Raw genomic sequence first — 7,893 nt, forward strand, 5'->3', positions numbered from 1 at the left:
AACCTATTACTGCCTAATGCAGCGGGAGCCCCCCACTACCACCACCACCACCACCACCACCCCCCCTCCTGTCTCCATGTAACGCCTCGTCTTAACCACCGGAGGCTTGCAAACACAGACCCTGCACGGCCCGGGGCCCCACGGCTCCGCTGCTTTGTTGGCCCCCCAGTCTATTCAGACTCGATGCACTTCTGGAGCTTTATGCCTTCTCTCAGCAGCCTGGGAGGAACAGAAACCATTGGCTGCGGCTCAGGCAGTCTGGTGTCGGGACAACACAGAGCTAAACGGACATGAGGTTTTCCACCGCTGCAGGCCCACACAGGCTGCCCCGCAGTCTCACACAGAGTGCAAATTTGAGAAAAACGCATGTTTGTCACTGAGGAAGCAATTCACATCACATCCACCTCGTCACATTGAACACAGAGTTTAGAGATAGTTTCACCCTGATAATAGGCTTCCTATAACACAAAATATAAATTATAGGTCAGGTGGTAATTTCCTAGTTTTTATAAAATATCTGTGGGATATCAAATATTGTCAAATACTGTCTATATTTTCCATCTATAGTTGTCTTGTTTATTTTTTTTGCAGTAGCATGTCTTAAGAAAACCATTACTATTATTATTGTTTTTGGACAATGTGACTTCAGCATGACAGTTGTTTTGTCCTGTTATTATGTTTGATGGAGCGCAACCACATCCTCGTGTGTGTAGGAAAACCATAACACTGTAGTTTTTGCTCGTCTGGGACTCACTGACTGCTTTGTTGTGGAAAAGGTATTTTTATGCTTTTATAGATAGATAGATAGATAGATAGATAGATAGATAGATAGATAGATAGATAGATAGATAGATAGATAGATAGATAGATAGATAGATAGATAGATAGATAGAAAAGGGCACTTTTATCTATCTATCTAAGTCCCAACATCATTTAAAACGCAGATGCTTAGACTGAGCTGAATTGAGTTATTGAGCTGAATTAAACTGAACCGAATTCATATGAACTGAACTGGGACTAAAAGACAGATAATGAAAGAGTGAGAGGAGCGACAGAAAGGGAGACCACAGCCCATCTGTGTGTCTCGGCCTCGCACCACAGGACTCAAACGCGGGTCAGCCCAGAGAGAAAGAGTGAAGGGGGGAAGGATCTCTCCCCCACCAGTCATCTTCCCACAAACTCAACGGGCCTTTGATTCGTTTGTTTGGACACACACATTCATGTCTAATTGTTGTTTTTCTTTTTTAGTATACCCCACAAGGCGCGCATGCATCATGCAGGACAGGCCGCGCATATGGCATCGGTCCTCCTCTGAAACCACACTAAACAGCCCTGCGCGGGGCCAGCAGTTTCCCGTTGCATGCAGAGCAGCAGGCTCGGGCTTGTGGCCCAACAACCATCATTCTCTCTCTCTCTCTCGTTGTCTCTCTCTGTCTCTCTATGAGATCAACACAGCCATAATTATAACGGAAGTCAGTGTCCGTTTTAGCATCAGTGAAGAAGAATCCTGAAAATATGACGATGACAAGCCGCACAGTCACGCGCTCATCTCTCATAATTAGGATTTTGTTTGAAATTTTAAATATCGAAGCAGCTGATTTCGTTTATTGAAAACCTTCGTGGGGGAAAAGTCGATTCAAACTCTGAGCATCCATCACTCCAACTTAACAGTCCAGACCAGGGCCTGAGAGTGAGACCAGTCTGAGTCTCCAACTGTGTAATGACACTGTCATTACTCTGATACACTAATAACATGTGAGGAACTGTAGGTAAATTACAGCTATCAGGCTGCCGTTAATTGTCCGCCTGCTGCCGGCCTAGAGCCCCCCTCCATCCCCCTTCTCCTCCTCATTCATTTGTCCTATAACTTCACTCCTGCACTCAGCATCTCTCCTGCCAACAAAGGCTGATCTGACCCATTTCAGGGTCCAGCGCAGGCCGGATTTCATTCTTTTTTTCTTTTTTTAATAATTCTGCTTTAATCCGTTTTTATCCTAATTTAAAGCGTCAATCGTTGTATTACAGAAAAAACGACATTATGCAGGTGAGTGAAGGGGTTAAGAAAATAATTCTCCATCATTGTACCAGACGCACAACGGCATGAAAGCTGAAACACATGTTCTCCATTTCAGTCACTAACACTGCAATCAATAAAGACAGATAGCCTACGGTATAAACACACATACAACCTGCATGAATAGCTACATATTATAGGACATTAGCTATTAGCTATTATTATTTCTGAAAATATCTTCATTTGATCAACACTATTATCTTGAAATGTTTTTCTACATTTCAATGGTAGTCGAACTTTTGAGAAGATGCAATATTACTTATATTACATTAGGCTAAACGTTTAATATTTTATTTATTTGAGAGTTAAATCAAATTAAATTAAAATGTATAAATAAATAAACAGACACAGATAAATTTGGTCTTTCTTTTGTTATGGTTGCCATCAAATAATACAGTAGCGTGCGCCAAAAATATACAGCCAGCATTTTTTTTCCTTTTTTTTTTTTACAAACATTTTCCATCGCTATATGACGGAGCAGTCGAGCTGAGTTCCAATGACGCGTTGATATTAATTTATTTTGTCAAATTCAATTTTACATGTCGGTGAGTGTCAAGGCCGGCGAAGCCTTGCTCTGGACTGTCAGAGGTTGTATTTGGCAGAGAAATCTGCAATGTTTCAAGACGGATCAGGATCTCCTGTTTCAAGAGACCAGCTACTTTTATGAGTTTATTTCATTTTTTTTTTTTTTTTTGAGACATCAGCTCTCGGCTCCTGAGCTTGGCAGAATTTCCACAATGTGGTAAAAGTTACTATAAATAGATCAAAACCCTGCAGTTATTCCAAAAGTATTTGCTTTCAGGGTTTTGTTTTGTTTTTCAGCAAAAATACTATTACTTTATAAATTTGTATTTGAGATGTTTAAAAGATAAAGTGAAAAAAAAAAATATGGAGAAAAAAAATATTTAAAAATAATTTAAATCATCTCAACCTGACGAGTACGCTCGGCTAAATGAAAGAGGTCGGAAAGGAAAAGTGAAGGCCTAAAATTAAATGCGTCTCCCTAAAGGCAGCAGTGAAGCCAGAATGACCTAAGCGACGTGAATTTCGTCTGAATACATTAGTCTGGCCACACGGCTCCTTGCACACATGCCCTTGGTTAGGTCGTCTCCTTCTGCGAGACTTCCCACAGATCCTCCGCGTAACTCAATCTGTCGGCAATCAATACGCTGCCCAGAGCCTATTGAATAAATACATTATTCAATTATTTGGAAAACTGCCGCATGCAGTGCGCAGCCTCTTTTTTCACCAGAGGAGGAAATGTAATGCAGAATTGGAGCTAGATTTGTCATCATCTCTGTAGTGATCCAAATGTTATAAATGAAGAGATTTCTTAATCTTTATTTCAGCAGATTTTGTCTCTATTTTTACAGCACTATATCACACAAACAGGGAAGTTACAATACAGCCAGAGGAGTAGGTGCAGTCTAGTGTGGTAGTGCCTGAGAAGCAGGTGCTGGAGGGTCCCACCATGGTCTTAAAGAACACCGTCATAGTCCCCCTCATTCTGCAGCCCTGCTTCACCTCTCCTCTCTCCTGGACGGCCTGCTGCTCTCCCCCTCCCTCTCCTCCCTCTCCTCCCTCCTCTTCTTGCGCCTTTGATCAAAGCTGGCCTCTCTGCCACAGCTGCCCATCAGGGGGCTCCTCACCCTCACCTACAACAACACTGCCTGCTGGGCGTCCCTCTCTGATGCACACACATGGGTGCAAACACACAGGGACAAACGCAGGAAGCCACACACACACATACACACACACACACACACGGACTCGCACACACATCGAGCCCCCACACATGAATCTCCAAGGAAACAGCAAGTGGGATGAGACCCAATATAAGTTGTAAACTCAAGAAATGGGAATTATTTTTGCATGTGCATGTGTGAACTACGCGGAGGAGAAACAACAAGCACATGTGAGAACGAACAAGCGGCAACAATCCTTTGTGTCAGTTGTGCTGAGGTTTGCACATGGGTTCACAAATTCACACAGGTTCATACGTGTTTTTGCCAAGTGAAAGAGACAGGGAATATTATCCAGAGTGCATGCTATGCCTCAACTGAGCAAACACATTATGCGCTGGGAGCTGCGTTTTCAACATACAAATAGACACCAGAACAAACAAGCAGCACAGCTTGCTTACATGTGTACAACTGTACTTAGTTGCACCTGTAAGCTTTTATCTGCAGGTCTGGTGCCCAAGTTACTTCCTCTTCTGTACTTGACCTCAAAACTCCTCTCATTTGGCATGTGCACCCCCAATTACAGGCAGAAGAAACACTTTGGTCTGCCTTCCAGAGGCACCGAGAGCATTCCAGCGCAGCATTTTTATAAACTCTTATGTTTTACTCATCGTTTCGCTCAGTGTTTGTTGACTTCTCTCCTTTGTCTTGCTCGATGGAGAGTTGTTGTTGCTCTTTGAAAATCCACTGTTCTTCTCCAGAACTGGAAGTAATCCTGATGAAACATCTGGTGATGACTCAGGCTGCATATCAGATACACATCACATGTGATTCATTATCCTGAGGTTGGCCTGTCCCGGGCAAATTGGACTTTGTATATTTTCAGACAGACCCATACATATACATGGGACCCGGCTGTGATGACACATCGGCCCGATGAAAGTGTTTCCAGTGTTTGTGTCCCGGTTCAAAGGGGTTGATGGGTACCTCCGCTGGGTGATGTGACACAGGAAGCACCTTGGGCCAATCCTCTCCTCCACCCTCACCTGTGCCCCCGAACCCCCATCATCCTGTAAGCCCCCCACTCCCCCTCCCTTTCCTTCAACACTGGGGTCAATTAACTAATTAAGTGCCAATTAAAGCGTTAACTGCTTCCCAGAGGTTGTGAGGTAGCGCTGGGGTGGGACGTGGAGCAAGTGGCCACGGGGGCTGAACCAGAACAAGTTCAAAAGGGTTTTATTTCCTAAAGCACAATGACAAAGCAGAAGGTTTCGCCGCTGTGTGGAGGAGAGTGGATGACTTCAGCATATTTAAAATGGCATCATTGCGTGGTGAAATGAAACACAGATCTTTTCCAATGGTGCTCTGTGTTCAGACAAATTGCAATGAGTCATGAGGTAATTATGACTAATCGATAAATAAAGAAATTAGGTATTATGTTACATAGTTATATTTTAATTCATTATATTATATGACTTCAGTATAAAAATAGTTAAACCAGCATTTTTTGCAAACACCTGCCACATATAGATAAAAAAATAAATAAACGCTGCATGGTTTTCATATAGCTGTCTACATGAACGGATGGTTCTTTCCAGTCAGTGCAGGGTGGGTAGATGATACTGCGTAAGACAGGGCCAAACAGTTTAAACAAAGTTTCTCAAAGTAAATTAAGTTTAGCCTATTTCTCTTCCTGATACCATCTGAGTTATTCTGACTTAGTAGACCTCAGGCCACCTGGCATTCACACAGGTTAAAATATGCAGTAAGAATTATATCTGAATATTTGACCCGAGTTATCCCTCACATAGACACAACAACTGTTAACACCTCTGGCTCTTTGCTGAATACAGTGTTCTCTCTGTGCATGTGTGTGTGTGTTTCAGGGGGGGGGTGAGAGTGAGAGTGAGTGTTTTTCTCCCACAAACCCCTGCTGCTTGCCTGGACTGTGCTTAAACCTTCACTGGTCAAAAGTTGAAAGGCGAAACAGAGAGTCAGTGAGGTGAGAAGCATAAAAGGTGATATCGATGTCCTCTTCAGAAGGAAGCACGTGCAGGATGAAGGGGCAGGCATATAAGCGGCGGTGCATGTTCATCTGAAGGTTAAATGTCTCCCCTGTACAGCTCTGGTCAATTTGCTTTCATTTAACATGTAATGTAAAACTACAGCTCATTAAATAACAACATAAATGTAATCCCAGATCACTTCCTTATAGATTACTGCAGCAATTTTATGCTCATTTTGAATTTACATTTCCATTAAAATCTACATCTCAGGTTTGACTTGAAGTGAAATTCACTTTGCTGCTTTGCAAAGAGGACACTGCCTCCTAGAAAATGACTTCCTGCCCGCAAGAGCCATGTCCAAATCCTGTGCTGTTACCTATACGTCCCTCAGAGCAGCTGCGATCCGACTTCACTCGCAGGCCTTGCTCCCAGCGAGCATGAGCGAGCGTTAGCCTTGGCCCCCCGCTCGCTCCCCACAGGCCCAGTTATTGGACGTTTTTCCTCCACATTTAGGACCAACAGGCTGTGTCCCTGGCTTCCCCTCACTCTGTGTTTACCCAGGCCAGACGCCACCTCCCTTTCAGCAGGTTCACATGGAGTTCTGCGGGGTTTCAACTGGCCGAGTGACGCCTGTGTCAAGAAATCACATCATCATGACACGGCAGAGAGCGGGCAGCGAAGAAGCAACATCGGCGCTGTCGTAAAAGAGCGAGGCAGCTAAACACAGACCTGCTCTTAACTTTCCATTCAGTGGGCAAACAGGCAGCTTCACAGGAGACGGGTGGGAGGAATTCAGGGGAAAAGAGGCAGCCAGCGAGAAGAGAGCAGATGAAAAGGATCGGAGTGAAAATATTGTCCGAGACTGTGGTAACCAAATGATGCAATTCTTGCTGAGTGAGTAGGTTAAGCTTTAAGATGTAATCTATCTCACCTTTTAGGCATTTTAGCAAGACAGAGGATAATTAATGTGAGGCAAAAGTTTTCATAAGCTCTGTGGCTTCCAAAGCATTCATGCGAGTGTTATGTGAGCCAGGAGGAGAGAGAAAAAGACACCATGGGAGTGAAGACTGTGAGGAGGAGTGACACAGAGAGGAGGAAGACAAGGAGTCGAGTGGAATGTCCAAGAAAACACCAGACAACAACCCAACACAAGTGACTCCAACTGTTACACGTTATCATCCCCCTTTTGCATGGCCAGAAAATCCCTGCAATGCACATAAGCATGCACAGATCTACACACATAAATGGACCATCCGAGGAATGCTGACAGCAACTGCTCCTTTCGCGCCTTCAGTGTTGAGGGGGAATCTGAGGAATGGTACCGTTAGGAATTTCAGATATCTAAAGCAATTTTTCACTTTCCTCCTAGTGCAGGAATTTCAGCTCTTACTGTTTTGTGAAGGCACTCAACATCTGAGACTCATTCATCAACTAACGCTGGCTGCAAGGACAAATGGCTCTGCTCTGTACGCAGGAATACAGCAGGTTGCAGGTTAACACTAAAACCAGGAGCCTTTTATGAACTATCACACTCTTCCCACTCTGTCCCCCTCTCTCTCTCTCTCTCTCTCGATCTCACATCCCTCCTTTGCTGGATGTTTCTTCTGGCACTCAGCTCCCCCGTCTGTGTGCATCAACAAACACAAGAGGAGGAACCAGCAACTGTATTAACAGATGGCCAGAGTCAATAAAACACACACAAATCAAGTGTTGGACACATCTGTTGTACGTGGAGTGGACTAATCTTTGTGTGCAGCTCGACAGGAGTGATGGAATCGCGGCAGCTCGGCCAGATTAGAGGGGACAGGGCCGATCACCCAGGGGACAGCAGGCGGCTTTGTAATGGATCACAGGAATGGAGATAAAGCCCGATAGAGGCCAGGGGGGACATGTCTTAGTCAGATAAAGTCAGTAGCATGGATAAGAGCCAGGAAAAAAATGTCCTATCATGTGTCTGTTAGCACACCGTTGAGATTTTTTTCTTTCATGTGTGTATTGAGCCGTCATTTTACCAGCTACGTCATATTGCTTCTACACCGACAGTTACAAGTAACTTCTTGGATATGGATTAACTCTTCTATTAAGATGGATGTAGTTTTATGTCAGTGTGATATCAACATACATTTTTTGT

The sequence above is a fragment of the Trachurus japonicus genome, chromosome 4 (assembly GCF_045865225.1).
Source record: "Trachurus japonicus isolate A0001 chromosome 4, Traja_1.0".
Classification (NCBI taxonomy): Eukaryota; Metazoa; Chordata; class Actinopteri; order Carangiformes; family Carangidae; genus Trachurus; species Trachurus japonicus.